Below are 24,353 nucleotides of genomic sequence, written 5' to 3'. Positions count from 1 at the left end.
TTTAAACACGTTTAGATGGATTTAGAAGTAGCTACTGTGTGATAAAACTCTTGCGTTAATAAAACTATTTCCATAGATTGCTGTGGCATTATGAATTGCAATATTTCACACACACAGATTTTTTAATCCACTTTTTTTACTTTTCTACAGAGATTTGTAAACATTTTCTTTCACGCAAACCGTATCCTGACAATGTCAATACAGTAAAAAAATATATAAAATAGTGCAGCCGTTCTGAAGTGATGCTGCACTCGCATAATATTCCGCAATTGTTTTTTTTTTATTGGGCAGGTCTTTGACCTTAGTTTTAGCTTGGTAGAAAACTGGAAAACTATGATTTTTTGTCACGTTATTTAATTCTTGAAATTTTCATCAAAATTGATTAAGTAATATTATTGGAAAAGCTTGCATTCCAGTATGAAAGCAGAGATTAATTTAGTAATTTATGAATTGCAATATTTTCACCAAAAAATTATTAATTTCGATCCCTAGATCTTGATAAATGATCGTGACGCGTCACTATTGGGGCGCAAATGATTTTAATAAAATATGTTACTTTATCCCCGTTGATCTTTATTGACGTTTGAAATACAGCGTGTTCATTTTATGAAAATTGGTTTTTATAGTTAAATATTACAAAATAAAATATATTAATATATATTATTAAATAGTAACCCCCTTATTCATAATACTTAACAAGCCTATGTTAACTAACAAATGCTTTGTCCTTTTCTAACAAATACAAATGTCTAAGTGACAGATAAGGACAAACGAATTTTAGCGGCATTTTAACTAAAATAGGTTTAATTGTCGTTTATGAATAATGGGGTAACAATATTGCCAGTGTCTAATAGGTTTTGCCGTTGTACGGTAAAAATTCTAGAAAACGAAATATGAGATGTAATGGTGGATGAACGATGACAGCGCGAATTCTATTTCTGTTTTTATTATTATTATTCCTATCCATGTCACTTCACGTCATGTAATGTCACGAATAAATGTTTTCTTTCTTTCTTTCTTTCAAATAGGTAAATTATAATTTTTCCTGATTTGAAATACATATTTTATAATATTAATAAAAATAAAGATTTTTATTTTAAACAACTAAGAGTGGTAAGATTGGTTTTTTGGAATCTTTTTGTATTTTTTATTTCAATTCCAAATTTTTTGTTACTTTTACGGTCATCCCGTAAAACTCATATATCACTACACCACCACTGGACAGTCCAGTCCAGTGGTGGTGTAGTGGTATAGCACGTGGCACGGAATGGCGAGGACCTGGGTTCGATTCCCAGCACTAGTGTTATTTTTCTGGTTTTTCTATGCATCTATATTTCAGTTTGTATTTTCGAACTAAGAGTGGTGTTTTTTAAGATTTAAAAAATTACACTGGACCAAAAATTTCCATGAAATGGATCCTTCAACATGATGAATCGTGCGTGCGTGCGTGCATGCGTGCGTGTGTGTGTGTGTGTGTGTGTGTGTGTGTGTGTGTGTGTGTGTGTGTGTGTGTGTGTGTGTGTGTGTGTTATCATTTTTTCAACAGAGGTTCTTTTGTTTTTCGAGCAAATGGTTCCGAACTAGTTTTTAAAACTTAACAGTGGCATAGGTATTCTAAGTGGTGGTAAACCGAAGACCGAATGTTGCCGTCTTTATACCGTTGTTTTTTTTGTCAAAACCAAAATGGTAATGTCTATTTTGAATCAACCTGTATGCTTCGATATTTACAAACGATATTAATCGCTTTGGGTCTACATTTGCTCCTCCAACGTAACAGCTCTCGGGGGGGCTATTCTGCTATTGAATTTCATCGCCTCGGACCACATGGGGCAGCGGAACATTAGGGGATGCCCATTTCTATTTATTTTTACTGTATTATACTTAAAATGGTTATGGGCCCTTTTTTGCTACGCTTTTCTGCACGGGGAAAATTGTTGCAAAAAAATAAAAATAATAAAAAACCCGAATGCCTTAAAAATACTCAAAAGAAAAAAACAAGTCTAGTGGGCTAGAACTTTGTTAAGTAGCTAACTTAAAGTTCAACAGTCGGGACCCATTTGGTAAGAATTTTTGAGCGTCACGATTTAAATGGGTCCCGACTGTTGAACTTAAGTTAGCTACTTAACAAAGTTCTAGCCCACTAGACTTGTTTTCTTCTTTTTAGTATTTTTAAGGCAGTCGGGTTTTTGATTTTTTTAATTTATTGTTTTATTTCACACTTTTCTGTGAAAATGGTATATTAAAACGGTTATAACCCATATATTTTTAGAATGGGCTAATTATTAGCTTTCATTTGATACCCCACTTGATAGGTTTGAATAAAAAACATTTTTAGAAAAATTACAATTGGGCGCCAAAAATCCGCCATTTTGATTTTTTAAGAATGAAATGTACCCAGTGTCACTCGCGTCATTAAAACGAATCCAATGACGTATAAGTTATCAAAATCGGTTAAGCCGTTAAGTAGTTTCGAGAGGACATAGGAATAGACATACATACATACGCGCCAAACACAAAACCCTTCTAAATCCTTCTTCGCAGTCGGGTAAAAATAATAATTTGGAAACCTCGTGAATAGCAAGTAGGTTTTTTTTATACAATATAGGCTTGCGTTTGGCCACAATCACGCCTGATGGAAAGCGAGGAAGAGGCCTACGATGGAGCACGCTTGTCTAGTAAATGCTCATTCACCCTAGACTTGAAAGCGGCCAAATTGTAGTGTTCAGGAAACACAGTCGCAGGCAGGGAATTACACTCCTTTGCTGTGCGATTGATGAAGGAAGAGCGAAAATGCTTGCAGATGTGTTCCGTTTAAGGAATGAAATCATCATCATCATCATCATCATCATCATCATCATCATCATCATCATGATTAATACCAGCCGTAGGACGTCCACTAAGCTGTTATTGCCTTCCTTCACATACATCCAGTAAAATGAAATATTAATCGCTTTTAAGCGCTAAAATAAGACCGCCTATTGTCTACCCTGATTTTGTGTTTCCATTTTACATTTTTTGTACTGATTTGTGGTGAGCAATAAATAATATTTGTATTGTTTTGTATTAATAATATAATAACATGTTTAACAATAATGAAGCCGTGGTGGCCTAGTGGTTTAAACTATCGCCTCTCAAGCAGAGCGTCGTGTTCAAACCCCGGCTCGCACCTCTGAGTTTTTCGAAATTCATGTGCGGAATTATATTTGAAACTTACCACGAGCTTTACGGTGAAGGAAAACATCGTGAGGAAACCTGCACATACCTGCGAAGCAATTCAATGGTGTGTGCGAAGTTCCCAAATTCCCAATCCGCACTGGGCCCGCGTGGGAACTATGGCCCAAGCCCTCTTGTTCTGAGAGGAGGCCTGTGCCCAGCAGTGGGAGGTATAAAGGCTGGGATGGATGTTTAATATCTAAATGATGGATTATGCCTACGTAACCAGGACAAATGCGAGTCTAACTGGCGTGCACAGGGTTCCGTTCATGGAAATAATGATTTTCATCTTTTTGATTCCATTTTCGTTTGGTTATTGTCATCGTTGAGATTAACGAATAACTGTTTGACGCAAGAATATATAATAGCGTAACAAATTATCCTTATATAACACTAAAATTAAATCAATAACCTCAAAAGCCTTTCACAAACTACACTTCCAATCATAAATCCAATTAATTCAATTGTAAGATAAACATCAATCACGAATCAATTTGCACACATAGTTACTAATTCGGATACTGTATGTCTTACCCAGGCAAATACGGTTGCTGGTTTAAACCCCGGCCCAAATCCGGGCTAACCGTAACCGCTGAGGTTTAATTGTTCTAAGGAAGTAGCTTTAGTTAGCGGTTATCCGGTTGGATTGAACCGGGTCGGTCTGTATTGATACAATTTTCGAGTGCGATTGGCTGTTTTCTATATTTTTTTTATTCTGTTTTGCGTTTAGTGTGAGATGGTTTAGAATTTTGACTTGAATCTTTTAATTCTGAGCCCCAATTCTATTTTGATACACTGTAACGTAGTTTTAAGATTTTTTATCATAGTTAATAGTACAACCGGGGCTTAATCACGACTTAAAACAATAATAAAAACTTAAAAAAAAACCTTTTTAAAGTCATGTTGAATCCTGAGAGTACCATTAACCACCATAACCATGCAACCATGTACTGTTAATATTAATAATAACATCTCTCTATTGTGACCTCCCTCCGCACATACAAATTTTATTGATAAAAATAAAGATCTAGAAAAACTTTCAGATAGAATTTCATAAATAAATGTCACAAGCATAAGGAACTCGTTTAAAAACGACAGAAGATTGAAAGCAAGGGTGACAAAACAAGAAGCTACATTACCCAATAAGCCTTTCGACAAAATAGATAAAGATGGAATGGAAATAAATAAAGTGGAATGATTCAATATTAAATAAACACACGAGTTACTTTTAAAAATACCGGTATCGCTATAAATGTGCCCACAATTTTAAGAGCTTCCTCAATTTTCTCCAGGATCTGATCATCGAAAAAGACCACATGTGATCACCTTTTTCAAAGTGGTCCAGCCAAAATTTTATACGAATTAAAAACTCCCCTTAGGTTAAGAAATACGACAAAGGATATTTTGAAAGAAAAAAAGTTTAGTTAACATCATTATTGCGCTTCCATACAAACTGGCTATACTATGTAGAATAGAAGCGTCAAGTTACCTTTTTGTTAACATACATAATAGGGTACAGTCAAGGGCAAAGATATCGACACGGGCAAAGTTGCAAAAATATGCATACACGGCCTTGATGTTAAGTGCATAAAGTCGTGTATACATATTTTTGTAACTTTGGCCGTGTCGATATCTTTGCCCTTGACTGTACACGATTCATAATGAAAGCAGACAATTTCATTCGATAATGTTATTCATGGCAAATGAAAACTGCGGCAATTCACGTTACAGCTCATTAACACTAAAAACTATGTTACGACATTCACTGTTTAATAAAAGCGGCTCAAGTGTAGTGCTTAGAGCGATTTAATCGTAAAATCCGCCAGATCACGAAATTCCTAGGCATATCAGGATGTGCCTGAGAAACAATACGGCAGATCGATTATAGCAACGCATTTGTCGATATTCCTAGCTCTATACCGGGCACATCGTGATATGCCGAAAATAAGAAAAATTTAGGTACGACGAGCTAAGCGAGCGTGCCGCGGCAGCGGCCGGCTAAGTGCCAGAACCCATATGGCGGCATTTCATGATATGCCTAGGAATTTCATGATCTGCCTAAACGTCACTAAGCAAATTGTTAAACGGTGAGTTTTAAACGATATGGCGGATGTCCCTTAGCCAATTCATGAAATGCCTAGGAATTTCGTGATCTGGCGGATTTTACGATCGGCCGCCGACAGATGTAACATTTCGAACCTGGATATGGATACGGATATATATAGTTAAATATAGTTAAATTACGCAGCTGCGCCAAAAAAAAAAGGAAATCATTTGATGATTGATGATAGAGAATCACATTATATTTATATTAAACCCTTTTAACCTTTAGAACCTAAAAGATGCAGAACTGCGAAACAAGTTAGAAAGCGAAGTACTTATGTCTTTTGCGCGAGATGTTTTGGATTTACGTTACACATTTGACTCAATTCGCATTTAGGTCTGTAACATACCATCATATTAGAAGCAGGTGACAATTAAAACCAACCACCAACTGCTTCGACTTAGACCGTGTCACAGAGCGACCACGATTTGGCAACAGAGCCAAGCCGCACAATATTAGAGGAGACTGCAATATAATTGACATAGCTACCGCCAAAGGTGGCTGTATTACGGACCCTTGGTATTGACTAAGTCCACTGCTTTAGCTAATGGCCAAGTTTTTGGAGAATTTATAGGTTACGTCGGGAATACTGAAGCAAAAGGTCGCATTCATATTGAGCGAGCTCGGCATTGAAATGGTGCGGTCCAAATGAATGTCTTTCATACAGAATCCTACCAATATTAGAAATTGAAAAATCTATCTGATAGAAAGAGTTAAATAGTTAATCATAGTGGAAGGTAGTGGAAGTTTCTAAGTAGTTACTAATATCCATTTTTACTTGTTCAGGATCATTCAATTTTTTTTTAAATAATTTAGGTCAGTAAGGGTAAATAGAACATATATTATTAACAGTACAGTGATGGAACGGATGGAGTGATGAGAGAGAATTATAGGGTGGTAACATGGTAAACGGTTGAGTTATTCTGAGAATGAACTCTGATTGAGCTCGAAACGCGTCTGTATAGTGTGGTGGTGGTGATAGTTAGGTTTGTGTGATTTGTGTGTGTTCTTAGTGTGGAGGTAGAGGAGCTGAATGAACATACATATGTGGCGTTGACGTGGCTATCACAAGGTCGCCGGTGAGCAAAGTAATTGTTTATAGTTCGTTCAATAGAGTTTGGATGACGAACTTGGAGAGGGAACTCTAAAAAAAGCCTTGATCTCCCGCCGTGAATCCACAAAACACTAAACAGTTTGAAGTTGAATGCCTGCAAGCGTAATGTAGTGCTCTCAGGCGCGCTGCCAAAAGGCCGGCCAATAATCTGTCCCCTATACAAGATCCCGATTACACCGCTCGTGAGTATTGGGTTGGGGCTCATTGAAAGGAATATGAAACGAGATAATTAAAAAAATGTAATCGAGTGATTTTTGATCATTTCCATTATTAAAGGGACAATCCGCGGAAACACAATAACGGTGAATATTAATAATAAGCGAAATATTACCGTTGCGTTCTTTTTTTTTACTTGACATAACGTTTTTCACATGTTAAGAATTGAGTGAGATCTTGGAATTTCGATTGAAGTGCCGGATCCAATGTTCTTATCATGAGTAAAGTCTAATGAAAAATAAGTAATGATTTCTATTGCTCCTTATGTTGGTGAAACGCTGAAATGACTTCAGCTGGAGATTTTTCTTTAAGTAAAATCGTGCAATACATATCGTGGACATGCGACCCATTTACAAGTTTGCAACATAAAAAACAACGACCTACTTATTCGGGAATGCTTCTGTGAGCAAAATGTCTATTGTCACTATTACCCTACTGCCAGGGGTTACGTAAACAGAGTCATTTCGCCTCGGGCTATGATGATTATTATCTATGTCGATTCTAGCTACGCCATCAAGTTCAATGGTTCGCTGGGCGCTGGTCCAGCGGTGGTGTAGCGGTATAGCATACGGCACGGAATGACGAGGACCTGGGTTCGATTCCCAGCGCTGGTCTTATTTTTCTGGTTTTTCTGTGCATCTATGTTTCAGTTTGTATTTTCGATATAGGTTTTACGGGATGACCGTAAAAGTAACAAAAAATTTGGAATTGAAATAAAAAATACAAAAAGATTCCAAAAAAACCAATCTTAATTATTATTGTGTTAAAAATTAAATAAAGCACTGCTCTGAGTACTAATTATGAGGCCAGCATTAAGTTGAGGTGGGACAATTGTTACATACTACAGTGTTACAACTTGTTTTTTTTTTAGGTTTTGTTATGATTCTTGTAATGTAACTTTCTTGTATTAAGTTTAATTTCTTTATTTTTTTATCTAATGGTGCTTTAGTAACATGTTCTTGTGCGCCTATAGCCAAGTTTTGCTGTAAAAGTAAGGCACGTATTGGTTTAGAGTCCGCAAATCTGACCAAACTGCATTATGTACTTACTTGTATTGTAAGATTAAAAAAAAATTATAAAAAAAACTATATTTGAGAATATGTCATAAATAGTAATAGTGACAGTACGTAAACTATTTAAAACCAACCTAGAGATCTCTTCAAGCCTAGAGTGAATAGGCTGTTACTAAACCTGTGTGATTTGGCGTCATGTGCACTTTTTATCAGGTGAAATAAGGTTGATCACACACGGGTCAGTTTTATGTAAAAAACCAGTTGCAACTGATATAAAAAAACAAGCAATATCCTGGGCGAGAATATTCTATCTACGCTCAACGGTAAGTAATGACTTTTTATAGTAAAAATCTACATACTGGATGGATATACAATCTACATGTAGATTGTAATTGAGTTTGATATTCTGCGTCTGCGTAGGTCTCCTTTGCATAAAATTGTACCTTTTGCACATACGATGTTTCTCGCGACACATCCGTCTGGAGAGAGATTTGTCTTATGTAAACGGGGGTTTTTTACCATTGTGAAGAAGAAGATTAAACGTTAAATAATTCCAAATCTTTAGTAGGATCGGTTTCCTAACTTAAATATAAATATAATTCAATACCACACAATAATGAACAATGATAGGGAATAAAAGTACAGTCGAAGAAACTAAATCGTGTCTCTGGTTGGAACCTTTTCACGATCAAAGAATGTCAGTTTCTTTGACTGTAGTTGCAGTAACCTCATTATATGGTTTAAGAAACCTGCTTTGCTCGTTTTTTAAATCACCAACACTCGATTGAAATCGTCTACCTTTCGCACTTGTATTAAATTCTTAGAATAGTGACTAGTATTTTGTTTATGCAACAAAACACCGCCATGCAAAACTGCAACATTATTGCAAACCGTCAAAAATGCAACCGACTGCTGATTGCAATCGAGATTGTTCCGATTAACTAGCATAGCTGTAAAATTGAACCGGTATTCAATGCTTTTTATACGGCTATACCTATGGTGCAATTACGGATTGCAGAAATAATTGCTATGAATTGGTTTTCTTGGAGATAACGAGTACATTGAAGGTTAAGATGAGCTCGGATCACTACTTTCTTAATATTTATCTTTAATTAAACGAAATTTATTTATATTTATTGAATTTGTGAAGATAAGATCTGAGACGAGGCGCTAACGATGGGCCTTATGTGGAAGCTCAAAGTCACTTAAAGGGCTATGGAGAGGGCTATGCTGGGGGTTTCTCTGCGGGATAGAATCAGAAATGACCCGAAAAACTGCGAAACTGAAGTGGCAGTAGGCGGGGCACTTTGCTCGCAGGACTGATGGCCGATGGGGTGAAAAGGTTCTCGAATGGCGTCCGCCGACCGGGAGACGAGCTGTCGGTTGGCCTCCAACAAGATGGAGCGACGACCTGGTTAAGATCGCGGGATCGCGGTGGATGCAACAAGCACAAGACCGGTCTGTGGAGAGCCTTGGGGAGGCCTATGTCCAGCAGGGGACGTCTTTCGGCTGACATGATGATGATGAAAAATAACATTGAACTCATTCTTATTAGTATAAATCTTAAAAATAATGTTAGTAAGTACTTATCAGGATTCCATATCGTCGTGATTTAGGCACAATTTGGGTTAGTTAAATAAATAAATATATGTGTAAATAAATGTTTCTCTCTCTCTCTCTCTCTCTGTCTCTCTGTCTCTATCTCTCTCTTAAATGGGTGGAGATCGGGAAAGTTTGAAGCATTACAATGGGATGACCGGATAACCAAGTAACAAGTAAGAATCTGGCTACGAACCTTAATGTCCCGGTTTCGATCCTCGATCGCGGCAGATATTATGTATGAAAAACACAATTACCTGTTCTGGAGTGCTCAGTGTTTAATATCTATTTATCTATTTTATCATGCCTATACGTTGGCTAGTAACCATCACACAAAATTTGCTTAGGTACCTACCGACTTGTCGTGTTCTGTGATTATTTATAATTATTAAGAGTATAATACAAATAATTTTAAAGTATTATATATGTAGGTAAGTAAAGAAAAACTGGCAAGCACGCAACGGTGCGAATCACATATTGTCTCGACGATTTTTTACCCCAAATGTGAAAGTCAAGCATAAACGCTATCGTTCTGGATCATAACCTGTGTAATTTATTTTTATTACACGTATCTCGCGTATCTCTGACATTGTTTCTTAAGTAGCTAAGTGATATTTCCATGAAAATGTGAAGAAATATAAGCGAAGATTGCTATTCTCCTTTTACCCTTATTTACGGGACGTAACTAATTTATTGAAATTACTGACTATATAGAAATGGGTATGAAAATAAAGATTTTTTTCATATTTTATTCATTTATTGTTTGAACTGTTGCCGTGTATTATTTTAACACGTATTTTTGACGTGCTGCACTCTCTTGCAAATTTTTTACAGCAAAAAAATACACTCGATCACATCATAACAAGCTGTTTGTTAATCAATCAAGATTTAACGTAGGGTTATCGCTTCGGTGATGAACTGAGTTTTTGAGATTGCCATCGATCATATACGATGTAATAATCTTTTTTGATAACACTTCCTGTGCTATTAAGCAAACGGTTTTACAATCTTTCGCCACTAATATGACAAATGCAAAAACTTGTCAGGATGGAGAATGGATTTGTATGAAATATGGTAAGTATGTAAATAGCACCATCTTGACGGCATATCAATTTTTTTAATCTAAAGAGCTAAGTATTACTTAGCTCATGAAATTTGCCCTTGTTGTACGGACGCACATAACCAGCATATTAAATTACGATATAATTACGTCCTGGCGTTTCGCCGGCCACTGTCGCAGCGCGCTCGTTTCACTCGCTCACATGCACATCGCGTCTTCTGATCCAATTCTACCTAACCTTGCTCCTCGCTTCGCTCGTTGTCGTAACTACACAATAAACACAATGATATCATTTAATATATTAACGCAATAAAGAGTGAGTTAATGTTCCAAGACCTAAAATGACAGTAAAAGTGGCTGACATTGCCGAAATCTCTTTGAAGTAGGAAATATTTGGCCCCATCCAGTACTGGTTACTTAAGATGGTTATGTATTGGAAACAAGGGGAAATTTAGCATTGGGTGTTCTTCAAGCAAAGTAAATGATGACCAAGGTATAATTTACTGGGTACAGCACGGAATTTTATCTCAACTGCTAGACTATAAACAGCTAGGTTATTAAAATTTTAAGAATTATGTACCTAGTTAAATTTAATATCAACGCGAGTGAGTTAAAAATGCGCCTGCAAATTATTATTTATGTGAAAGTGATTTAATCCAAATTGCAGAGCTATTCCAGTGAGATCAAAGAAACTTAATCGTTGCTTAATAATTCGAAATATTTCCAAGTGAATTTGCGATCCGAGAACATTCGTAAGTAAACTCAACTCAATCACGACGTTGTTACGCTGTTTGTCCAACAAAATCTTCGTCTGTTCGTCAGTTGTTAATTGCACAAATTGCCGTGCATCATTGCGCTCTGAAATTGATCGCAAGTCAATGCTTAAATTAACTTTTATGTCTTATTTTGTAATTACGTTCATTTTGCCACCTTGTTGCAAAGCAACAAAGTTTTTACAAGTTCATTTTAATACACTTTCAGTGGTTGGATTGACTTATTATTAACACAAAGTACATTTTAGTATAATTTTTTTTTGAGTAAGTAATATTATTAATCATTATACGAAATTTTCAACCAAAACAGCTAGACTATCACGACTTTTTCAATTTTTTTCTTATCTACCAACCAACTAGCAACCTGTCACTATTGTACCGTTTTTGTCAAACTTAAAACCTAAAATTGCTATAAGTGGCTCTGAAGCCGTAACGTTTCGTGTGCTCTGCCTACCCCATTTGGGAATACAGGCGTGATGTTTGTGTCAGTGTGTGTGTTTCTTATCTGTTACACATTTGAAAATAAATATTTCTTTGTCTCAAGTCATCTTGCACTTTCATAATGAAGGTAACAGACAAGGACAAAGACACCGTCTCAAACATTTCCTTAACTGACGTAATCGCCTCATGCGTATGATTGCAAACTATACCGAATCGAGTAGATCCGGAACCAGTTTTGGCTAAAAAACTAGTGTTTCCAACGAAACTGGGAAGACCTTGAAAGTCTAAAAGAGGCAACATGCTGTCTGACTAGAGTTCAATAGCACTTTTATTGGTAATAGTAACTGTTGTTATCTTTATTATTATAACCTTGTTCCAATTTGATTGAGAAAATAATAAACAATTCGCAAGATTTGTTTGTCTATTTAGCTTGAAATTATCAATGTTGTTAATACTTGACCTTTTCGATAGTAGGTAAAGTTTATCAGACATAATTTCGTAGTACAGACAGACACACAGTGACATTGACAAACAGGAACTGATAATAAGTATAAGTAACTTTGTAAATGGACTTCGGCGGCGTGGCAGACCCAGGCGTCGATGGCGGGACGATCTGGACGCCTTTCTTCGCAGCTGGCCAGAGATCGCCCAAGAAAGAGTAGAATGGAGGACATGGGGGATTTGCCCAGCAGTGGGACACCTCTACAGGCTTCTAAATAATAATAATAATAATAATAATAATAACTTTGTAAATATTTTGTATGCAATTACAAAACCCGGAAATAAAAATCGTAATGCACCTATAAAAACGTGATACATGCAATAACTACGTAACCGTAGATATAACCTCTAACCATCCAATAGCTAAGTCAATTGACGTTTGTAAGTAATTGTATTTAAAATCAAACATTTATGTTCATAAATAAATAAATGTATATCTATTTAAGAAATGAGACTATACTATATCTAACCTTCACACTACTCCTAGGTATTAAGAATGCCTTTATAAATCAAGTCCAGTTTAGTTACCGGTTTTTAAATGCCACTTGATTTGAACAACTTAAAATGGATGATTAATTTAACTAGGAAATACTCTTATTAACATTTATAAAAAATGTCCAAGTGTATGAACTAAAAACGTATCATTTTGTAAACCAACACACACAATAGCACAGCAATGAACTTTTTTATGGTGCCGAAATTAAAATTAGATTAGAACGGTCGCTAAATTACTTTTGTCGTAAAAAAAATGAGTTAAGTTAGACCTCATAGCAAAAGAGGCATACAAGCGTATGATTTAATCCATTTGTGTTTATCCATGTACATTTAAAGTAAAATAAAAATTTGAAATTAGGTACTCGGTTAAAATCGGTTTTCCGTGTGACAAATATTCCTAGATTCGTTTTAATTCTTGCCCTTTGTACGTATTTCTGAATTATATTCTACTATTCCTTGATGATTTTTGAGACACAAGACTGTTAGCAAAACGGTGTAACTGTATTTCTAAACAATATTATCACAGCTTGAAATGAATTAAAACTTTAATTAAATCGGAATACCAAGAACTGAAGCGTTATATTTATTTTTCTCAGTCACGAGACGCGTTGAATGGAATTTAATTATTTTGTCTGTCCCTGCAAGTCTAGAGGCAATAAAAAATGGAATGTCAACTGCATTCCGTCCATACCATTGCAGTGTTTTGCTTATCAATAGATGGTTCAGCAAGTGTACTCTTGTAAGAAAGGGAGAAAATGTATCCACAACAACACAAGGACAACAATAACTAAATTAGCTGAAAACTAAACATAAATAAATATACAAATATAAAAAAAATAAAAACATAATACGTGATCCAACTAAATAAATAATTGTTATTCCGAAATGAACACAGTTTATAGGCATGAATTAATTTTTCTAAGGATTTCGTATTTTGTACGGAATGTTCCAAGTTAAGGTACATTTCATACCTTAGGCTGCTATTTACTCTTAAACTACTAATAATTCTCAAAAAAACTTAACCGGTATAGTTTTCCTTGTAAGTTTGATATACTTACTACCACCCTGAATTTTTTTCAAATTTCTCCACCCACCGGTTTAGATTTTAGAGGGGGGGACGCTCGATTTTAATGAAAATGTTCACTTTAAAGTTGAATATTTTGCAAACAAATCACTGAATCGAAAAATCGTTTTAGCAACCCCCTAATGGTTTTAAAAGACCTATCTAATGATACCCCACACTTTAAGATTGGATGAGAAAAAAATCACCCCAACTTTATAACTATGGGAGGTTCTCTAAAAAATTATAAAAAAAAATTTATTGCACCATTTTGTCGGCATAGTTTACATATATATTCGTGCAAAATTACAGCTTTCTAGCATTGATAGTTCCTGAGCAAAGCCGCGGACGGACAGACAGACATGTCGAAACTATAAGGGTTCCGTTTTTGCCATTTTGGCTACGGAACCCTAAAAACGGTAAGTTACGTAGCAATATTGATCAGAAGGAGATTTAATGACGTAAAATGAATGACATGAATAGAAACTGCACCGAGACAAGGAACTGCTTTTATTAACAGTGGACAATGGTCAACATTGTCTGGTCCATTCCAAACAACACGAATGTTTATTGAAATGTATATAAAAAGTACATGTTAACATGTAAAATAAGAACTAAAGACAGTATGTACGGCAAAACCGTTTAACTAGCTATGATTGTAGAAAGGTTGTTTAAATTGTTTCAAATTGTAAATAATACTTGTTTTTGCTTTAAACGATCGTCGAATAGTAATTTTGCCTAGAACATGAGGAAACTATTAGAGTTAGAAGTCATATTAACACATTTCGTGCGTTTGTGTATTATATTCATTTCACAGCAGATAATCGAAGCCCCATTTTAAATAATAAGCATTTTGTTACAAACGAACAAAACGAAACGATATACATCTATGTTAACATCGTTATAATTGCCACAATTACAATTCAGCACAGACGTGTGCCAAATGTACACAATTTGTGCTACATTCAGCCACATTTACTAAACTAATGATCAACATGAGTAAGTTCCAATTATAGTACATCAAAACGGATCTATTACATCATTGGCCACACTCGAAAACAAACCGGAACACACGTGCTGCAGTTGGTAGCAATGAGGTTGCATTGCTGTTTACCCATTAAGATACAAATGATTGATTAAACATTACAACAGCTCGTTTAATCGATCATTCATTTTAATAAATAGTTACAATAATAACGCTATTATATTTGGGATACGAATGCTCGGCGTTCCTATGTCTGAAAGATTAATTATCTTATATCAGAGAGTAGGATCTTCCTTTTCTATTATATTATTGTGCTGCTCAGCTGAACTGACTGAAAGAATGATGGTAGCCAAAGTAATTAAGGATTGTTTCGCATTAAATATTTATTTATTACCAAATACAACGATGAATTAACATAGCATTATGGATGAATGAGTGATTTTATTTTCAACGGATTACGCAAGGGTGGCCCCAATGTTAAAGAGCTAGTTCAAATGTGAACAATGGCCGAGCTCGAATTTAATCCTCAAGGATAAACTACAAAAACAATGGACGTAATTCTCATAGCCTATTAAATTCACTTTTTGATAATTTGATAGGTATAAGTAATTTAATGTTGGACAAAAACTTGTTTGAACACGCCGGGGCGGAGGCCTTGGTTTTTTGCATCTTCCGCTAGAACCGGTTTCGTTAAGAACATCTTCAATGAAGCCTTACTCCTGTGTCTTATGATGCCGATGTTCTTAACTTTCCCACGGAGCTGAGATTTAAATGCGTTAATTCGTTTATTTTTATTCTAATTAGCATTTGTGCAAACCCCACACAACCACAGTGGATTCGCTTAAATCTACATCATAATCCAAAACTACTGAGTGAGTTCTCACCGCGCATTGTGAGAAACTTTGCAGACTTTACAGAATTTGAGATTTAGTTAAAAGTTTTCTAGCAATGCGTCACGTTTCCAGCTTTGAGTGGATTTAGTGTAGGTTTCTACTTAACCTCGAGAGGTTTGCGGTTAAATCAATACGCCCACACTAGTGATTTCTAACTGTCCATTAATAGGCAAACATTGTTTCTTAGAAAATCTTCTAGTGTGTGGTCGGTGTGAAAATATACAATAACATTGTAAGCATCACGCATTCAATGTCATTGTATGTCGAATAAGCGCTATATCATAACTGCCAACAAATTCAAACGTTCTTATTAAAATCAGTCGGGTTTTCTCAGAAACTGGCCAATGGAATGCAACTTTAAGATTTAAATTGACAAAGGAGTCATATTTCTCGGAACATATAGGTAACTAGGCTTGGCATTCCAAGACTTTAATCTCCAACTCTCACATTTCTTGGTCCGATTTCGCATTGAGGACCGACTTCATCTCGTTTTTTCTCATCGCTCGGTCAGTAATTAAAGTCTTTTATCAGTTTTTGTGGCCACATGCCGTCATAACAATTATTTTCTAGCATTATTGCGAGATGTGAAATGACTGGGATATTAAATCGATGCATTCAAACACGTTTCACAGAAAATTATAGGACTACTAGGTATAATAAACGTTGTTCGATCGTTGCTGGACTTTGTTTCTGTGTCATAAGCACCTAAATGACCTTTACTCAAGTTTTTTCATACCTATTGATTAATAATGAATGCGTGTCATTCACAAACGTCCAGTTTTGTAACTTTACTCCTTCTATAGATACGAGTATAATACAAGTAATATTGGAAATTTGAGTTTGTGAGTATGAAATACGTTGCTTTTTCAAGCTAAACAGCGAGATAGGTTTGCATGACATTTGATAATACAGATAGATGGATCTTAGAAATAAAACCTTTGCTAATTCTTAACCCCCGACGCAAAAAGAGGGGTGGTATAAGTTTGACCGCTATGTGTATCTGTGTGTCTGTCTGTGGCACTGTAGCTCTTAAACGAGTGGACCGATATGAATGCGGTTTTTTTATTTGAAATCTTCTAGCAATGGTTTTTAGACATGTTTCATCAAAATCGGTTAGCCGTTTTTGAGATACTGAACTTTGAAGTGACAAAGTCGGGGGTCTGCCAACTTTTTGTTGGTTAGGTTATTAATTCGATATTCCCACAGAATACCGAAATCACAACCGCCAAGTCTATTTACATAGAATATCATCACGTTACGTTAATGATGGCCAAGATTATGTATATTTTTGGAGATTTCTATGGGAATTGGGCAAAATCACGGAATTTCAACGAAACCGAAGGTAAAATAGAAGGAGAGATACAAAGTGAAGAGGTCAAAGATACTCTACCGATGACACCCTGCTGACCTAGCAAAGCCCATTTACCTCGCTTACTAACACTAACCTCAAGAATATCTAAAACTTTTTGTAACCCAACCCAACTCAAGATCACAACAAAGATGAAGCAATTGTTAACATTTCGTAAGTTAGTATTTGATGTGAATGTAGTGTTAGTTTTTTTACACATGTGCGTGAAAATTGCGAAGGTCATTGCTCCGTCGTTACACTACACACGGTCGTGACAAAGGCTGACCTTTCCAGCCCTTAGAACAACGGATTGTAACTTTTGTATAGCATGCGTATTGTTTTAGTATTTTTTTTGGGTTCGCATTGTTTTGGCGTGCGTAAGTTTTGGGCAAAGGGATTCATTGTTATTATTCACAAAACAAATGATGCAAGCGTTGGAACAGATAAGCATATTTTGGAATTTCTGACTTAGACGACTTTGCCGTGCTACCTTTTTTATCAATTCTAGTTATTTTGCTAAAATATTTGCGATATCGAGTGTCAATGTATCTTTATCTGGTTGTAAATAATACTTATTTATCTGTTATCTCATTTTTCTAACCAGGCAAGAAGTTGATAAATTACTGTTACCATGATATAAATGGAAATGGGAATCTTAAATAATATCTACCAATTTCTGCGTTAGACAGTTTTTTGTATCACCACTAGGAAAAAAGTTTAGGTTACAATATACTAATGCATCCTACCCATATTTTTTGCAACGCGTCCTGATTCTTGGAAGAATAACATTACGCGGGTGTCAAATATGAAAACGTCGCAAAAACTAACCACGAACGAACGCAGACTATTTACACAAGTGTGTGCAATCTTGGTTTAATTGTAATAAAACGTGCCACAAATTACATGTTTATTTGCTTCTCTGCTATAATACACAGCGAAACACGATGGTGAAACGAAACGACACGCTATGCAAAAAGGTAAAAACAGTTCACAAAAACCAATACCGTTACGCTCCGATAACGTGAAAACTAATCTTTTATCAGAATCCATTCGGCCACGTCATATACAGGGCAACAAAAGATTGATAAGAAAAAAGACTAACCGTATTAAATCCGCTCACTTCCAAACGCTACCTGAGCCGAGAGGTTTGCAACATTCCAAAATGCACTTCAAAAAGATACCACACTAGTTTAATACAGCAACACACACATTAACCGTTTTCACACTAAGATTAACACTAAAACACTTTCACGCAACCACAAAAAAAAAGTATTTACGAATGTTTTTTATCGGAAGCAATCACGCGGATTTGGATAAACGCGCGATACAACCTTCCTGCGCGGCGAACAAACGCAGACTGAGGCTTGAGAGCGAGAGGTAAGCCAACTTTGAGGGGTTAGCCGTAAGTGTGAGAGAGATGAATGGTAGATAAAATGAAGTTAGCGGAATCGAGCAGGCATGACCGGGAATGACCACATGGCACGCATTAAGTACAATCATTGCACAAATTGGAAGTTGCCGCGTTTTTGCTGAGGCACCACGTGCTTGATCTTTTGTTTTTTGCTCCACTTCACTCAGAGCCTGTTTCTGTTTTAACTTAATGAACACTTAAAAGTTGCTTTGTTTAAACAATGCGAACTGGCAGCTGCGGCGCGGGTACTTTTTTAATAAAAAGTCGCGAAGAAATGTGGGAGAAAAACGAAATATTATTCAAATCCCTGGCATTATCTGACCTCGTTTCTGTCATTACGTTGCTTTGCAAATATTTCGTCGCACAAAATTTATTTCAAGCAAACTCTGTATTAAGAAAATAGAACGTCAAATAATTTTCTAGCGGAGAAATGCTGACAAATCATTTCTGGGGAACGCTTCAGAATCCGACGTCAGAAATATTTATTCTATGCCAAATTTGGGTCCAGCATATTTTAAGTTGAAACGATAATATTACAACGCTAAGCCGTGAAAAAGGGAAAAAAGGCAATTCGTATACGTTATGTGGGTGAAAGTAAGGCAACGGTGCAAAAACTCCTGGGGCTATGAATATTACAAGGCAGAAAGGCCGTTCACTAAACTGCTGAAAAAGTTTTAAGCGTGTTTTGTTTTGCAAAATTTCCTGTTTTTAATTTTTTCGGGTTACCCCACTTTGCCACTCGGCTCGTAAGTTTAAGCAAAAACGCTGATTAAAACGCAAATTTCCCATACTTTATACAGGTTTTAAGGAAAACCCGTTATTTGAATGTAAAATAAAATTTTAGATTTTTAACTCAGCTAAATATATCCGATTGTGTAATTAGAGGTTTAACTACTAGCTAAGACCAGCAGGGAGATGTCCTAGTAAACTTGAAATAATGTAAAAAATAATACCGTTATGAGCATTTTTTGTTTTTCTTTTGTCTTTTAGTGTTGTCATTATCTTCAGAACTTAAGTAGGTACTAGGTACTTAAGCGACTAGCTAGATATACAAAAATTGCTCGTTTAAAATAATATATAAGATAAATACAAATAATTTGCTGTTTTGTTATGCGCTTGCATTAGTTATAGTTTATTTTATAATTAATGGAACTATTGGTTCTTAATTATATGTTGTGTGCGTTGCTGCATTGAAATGTAACCGTTTGTTTCCTAAATAAATTAAATAAATAAAAAATAATAATAATAAATTGAATGTAATATATATATATTACATTCAATTTATTATTATATATATATAATATATATATATATAGTAATATATATTACTTCATTGACATCCAGGCTAAATTTTTTGACCTAGAAAACTGAAATTTTGAATAGACAAGGTAATTTTGTATAGAAAAGAAGCAAGGAAAAAATAAAATATTAGATTGTTTCTTATTTTATTACATGTACTTTTATGTAAGACTCCAGATACAGTGAACTGAAACAACAATAACAATATAAGTAGTGCTCACCCGCGACCTTGAGTAATGAAGTACCTAATTGTTTCAGTTCATTGGTTTTGAAGACCAGATGGCCTAGTGGTCAGAGAACCTGACCTGACTTTAGAGAACCTGACTCCCGGGTTCGATTCCCGTGTCGGGGCAAATATTTGTATGAAAAATGGGCCAATCAACTATTTTACCGACACTTTGGGCGTCTCCTGCGTTACCAAAATTGTCTCTGGCGTTACCAAAAAATCGTACTTCCAACAAGATATTTCACGGTTTAATAGGTTGAACTTACGAAGGATGGTATGGATATGTACACCATCTATTAAATAACAGAAAAAACATGTTTACTTACAAAAATCTGCAATTGTTTGAAAAATGTCGCAGACAGATTAGTGTCGGTAAAAAAGTTGATTGGCCCAAATACGAATGTTTGCTGTCGGGTCTTGGGTGTTTAATTGTATTTAAGTATGTATCTATATCTATATAATTATATTTATCCGTTGCTTAGTACTCATAACACAAGCTTTGCTAAGCTTACTTTGGGACTAGGTCAATTGGTGTGAATTGTCCCGTGATATTTATATTATTTATTTATTTATTGGTATGGACCTCCCCAAAGTAACGCCCGGTTCAAAAAATAATAAATAAAATTAATAATAATTGAGTAAATTATCGAAATAATATATAATATAATATATAATATAATAATATATTTATTTAGGCATTTTTTTTAAACCTCATACAATTTACTAATACAGTAATATAATATATAATATATCAAATAAATACCTACAGATTTTGCCATTTAACTTTAAATATTACGTTTTTACAAAAACCAACATTAATATTAAACTGCCAATCGTGATATTTCCGCGCAGAGTTTTAACAGCACCAATAAAAAATTTAACACGTTTATGAAAAAGTTTAAATGAAACGCGAAAGTTTAATTTTCATTCAAGTTTTTCTTTAGCGGAAAAATTGGGCGGAACTTTAGAAATTCGAGAAAGTACGCAGATAATTATGCAAAGATGGCAGTGAAATTGCAACGTTGCAGGAAAGCTTTAAAGTTGTGATATGCATCCACCATATTTTGCCATACTTTACTAGCCCATGTAAAAAATAACAAAATATTTTCAAGGTTTTTAAGAACAAACTAGCCATTTCCCGCAACTACGTCCGCGTATAATTCGTTTATGGCTATCCCGCGCCAACTATTCCCGCAATTTTCCGAGATAAAAACTTTCCTATGTATTTTCCCGGGATTCAATCTACATGTATACCGAATTTCATCTAAATCAGTTCAGCGGCTTAGACATGAAACGGTTACAAACAAACAAGCAGACTGATAAGGTATTAATACTGTCGTATGGTCAAACGTTCAACTTAGTTGTTGTCATATTGAGAAATAAAAAGTCTTTGTTTATGTCTATCATTTGTCTGACATACCGCAATTAAGAATTTCGAGGGTACACACACATCCACTCTTTTGATGGTTTTTTTCGGGTAGATAGACTCGCGGTGCGGTGACCCTTGAGATATTAACACGGACTAAGAAAAGTGAAAGGATTAGAGTAAGATGTCTTGTAATTAAAAGACATCAATTTATTGTCATATTTTTTAGCAATTTGAAACTACAGCAATTTATGTTTACCAGACTCATAGTGCAATAATACCACTTTAGTACGCTAATTCATAGTGAGTGTTTCAAGGCAGAGAAAGGGGTAAGTCTAGTATGTAATCAAGCGTCAAGCAAGATAGAAACATCAATTTAAACAATGTCAGATATTATTATGGACATGAACATTAGCTTAACTTGTAATTTATGTCTCGATTTTAGCTTGACGAAACGCCCTTTCTTGTGAGGAAATTGACTAACCACGGTCAATTACTCTGAAGCTCGACTGGAGCTAGCCGCAGTGCTGGGATAGGCAGGATCCTGGTTCATCATTACCGAACTCCTCCTGGCGCCCTACTTTAATCTTAAGTCTAATATTAAGTACTATAATTAAGTCTAGAATTACGTTTTGATAATATACCCTCTGTCTCGGTTAAGGATAGTTTCATTTAATGCACATAGCTTGCAAACCCTTAACAATGACGCCCAACGTAAAAACCAATAATTAAGGTGTCAAAAGCTTTTTGATTTTTTCTTGTGTTCATAAATAATAATAAAAAAAAAACTTACATGAAACAGGTTTGCGTATTCTCGTTTAAGGGTTTTTATTTGAGGGTATTGTAAGTTTAAAACATAAATGTGTAACTGCTTTGTTTTAAAAAAAAAAAAAAAAGTTATTTTAGTTAGATAACTCACAATTTCAATTTTTTTTATTGTTTTTTTATTGCTTTTCGCGCATTTTGTCTCTTCACTGTGTATCTTGGGTCGCAATCAATGGTATTGGTTGAGGACGGTACAGTCTGTGTGAAAACAACATATTCAACGGTGATTTGTGCGCTGTTAGGTACTTCTCGTGTTATTTAATAATTTAGTTTTGATTGTTTGTTACATTAACTTTTATTTCCTGTAAAATGGACCCGAATTACCTTTTAAAAGATGAACTTGAATTCGAACTTTCGAGTCGTGGTGTTAATATTAAGAGCGGTGTACCGATTATGAAAAATATACTGAAAGATTTATTGGCTCGGGAGGTATCGGGAGAGGCTGAGCAAGTGCGGAAATACCCTCAAACTTCAACCACCAATATGTCAGCAGAGTTTAACGTTTGCTCAACGAAGCTCAACATGTTATCCACATATATTTCCGAAATAACTGGTAGACCTGATAGGCATTTATTTAAGCGTTTGGTATCCCGGCTTTACCATGTCATGAACCGCTTGAACTTGGTTATTCCAACGTCAGAATCGGAGGGCAAAACAAGAGATGCATTGTTGCAACAGAGCAGAACGTTATTAGAAACGTTGGAGAGTCAAGACGATGCGGCAGACAGTGAAGTACTGACTGTGGAGGATAGAAAGATCCTACAAGAATCTTTGGGAGAAGTAGGGCTTCAGTTGATTAAGGAATTGGACCAGGTAAAGCAGAGCACTTCAGGGCATGGCAAGGCACCTTCATATTTGTTTTTTGGACGGGAAACTACCGTTCCAAATCAGAGGAATGTGTTAGTAGAACAAAAAAAAATCGGAAAAGCAGAAGTAAACCTTTCCAATTATATCAGCAATCAGGAACTCAAGCATAAAATTTACAAAGAAGTGCAAGAAAAGTTAAGGAAATCACACGAACATAGTAAACAATACTATAATCGCAGAAGAAGACCAAGTTCTTTCCAAGAAGGTGATATCGTTTGGAAGAGGACAAAGTATTTGTCTAATGCATCTAGCAAATTCATGGCTAAGCTGGCACCAAAATTTGAAAAAAGCGATAATTACACAAGTAATTTCAACCAACGTATACAGATTGAACAATATGCGTGGAAAGTATATTGGAGTCTGGCACGCAAAAGATCTAAAACGTTGTCATGAATAACGAAAAAAAAAAAAAATAATATTATGACAAGTAAATATTATTTTTTTTATGACGGAGGGGGTAATTGATAAGGTATTAATACTGTCGTATGGTCAAACGTTCAACTTAGTTGTTGTCATATTGAGAAATAAAAAGTCTTTGTTTATGTCTATCATTTGTCTGACATACCGCAATTAAGAATTTCGAGGGTACACACACATCCACTCTTTGATGGTTTTTTTCGGGTAGATAGACTCGCGGTGCGGTGACCCTTGAGATATTAACACGGACTAAGAAAAGTGAAAGGATTAGAGTAAGATGTCTTGTAATTAAAAGACATCAATTTATTGTCATATTTTTTAGCAATTTGAAACTACAGCAATTTATGTTTACCAGACTCATAGTGCAATAATACCACTTTAGTACGCTAATTCATAGTGAGTGTTTCAAGGCAGAGAAAGGGGTAAGTCTAGTATGTAATCAAGCGTCAAGCAAGATAGAAACATCAAATTTAAACAATGTCAGATATTATTATGGACATGAACATTAGCTTAACTTGTAATTTATGTCTCGATTTTAGCTTGACGAAACGCCCTTTCTTGTGAGGAAATTGACTAACCACGGTCAATTACTCTGAAGCTCGACTGGAGCTAGCCGCAGTGCTGGGATAGGCAGGATCCTGGTTCATCATTACCGAACTCCTCCTGGCGCCCTACTTTAATCTTAAGTCTAATATTAAGTACTATAATTAAGTCTAGAATTACGTTTTGATAATATACCCTCTGTCTCGGTTAAGGATAGTTTCATTTAATGCACATAGCTTGCAAACCCTTAACAAGACTTACAAGCATTCGCATTTATAATTTTAACCCTTTTCCAGGCCCCAAATAAATCATAGTTTTGTGTTGTTTACCTGTGAGGGATTAATTTAAAAGTAAATAATATTTTTAACGAATCCAAATAACGAACCCGAATTTTGTACCATTTATGGTCAAATATTTGTGTACATTTATGTGGTTGCTAATGAAAATGAAATGAAGAATAAAATGATTTATTTTGCTTTAACATCGCATGTTTTGCTTTGTACATGATATAAGAAATAAGCTAAATAATGTAAAATTAATTGTTTTAAATGATTGAACTTCTTTAAGAGCAAATAATGTCAGTT

General features: G+C 35.3%; 1 protein-coding gene across 1 annotated transcript in view; it reads right to left on the bottom strand.

Annotated features, from left to right (window-relative positions):
• LOC141441077 (uncharacterized) overlaps positions 1 to 18,169 on the bottom strand; it is a 356,648-nt gene extending 338,479 nt beyond the window's left edge. Inside the window, 1 exon segment of the mRNA XM_074105714.1 lies at positions 17,918 to 18,169. The gene's annotated coding sequence lies outside the window, so the exon portion shown is untranslated.
• Between the last annotated feature and the right edge of the window lie 6,184 nt (positions 18,170 to 24,353).

Source organism: Choristoneura fumiferana, chromosome 23 (genome assembly GCF_025370935.1).
Source record: "Choristoneura fumiferana chromosome 23, NRCan_CFum_1, whole genome shotgun sequence".
Taxonomy (NCBI): domain Eukaryota; kingdom Metazoa; phylum Arthropoda; class Insecta; order Lepidoptera; family Tortricidae; genus Choristoneura; species Choristoneura fumiferana.
This window is presented reverse-complemented; position numbering and strand designations above follow the sequence as displayed.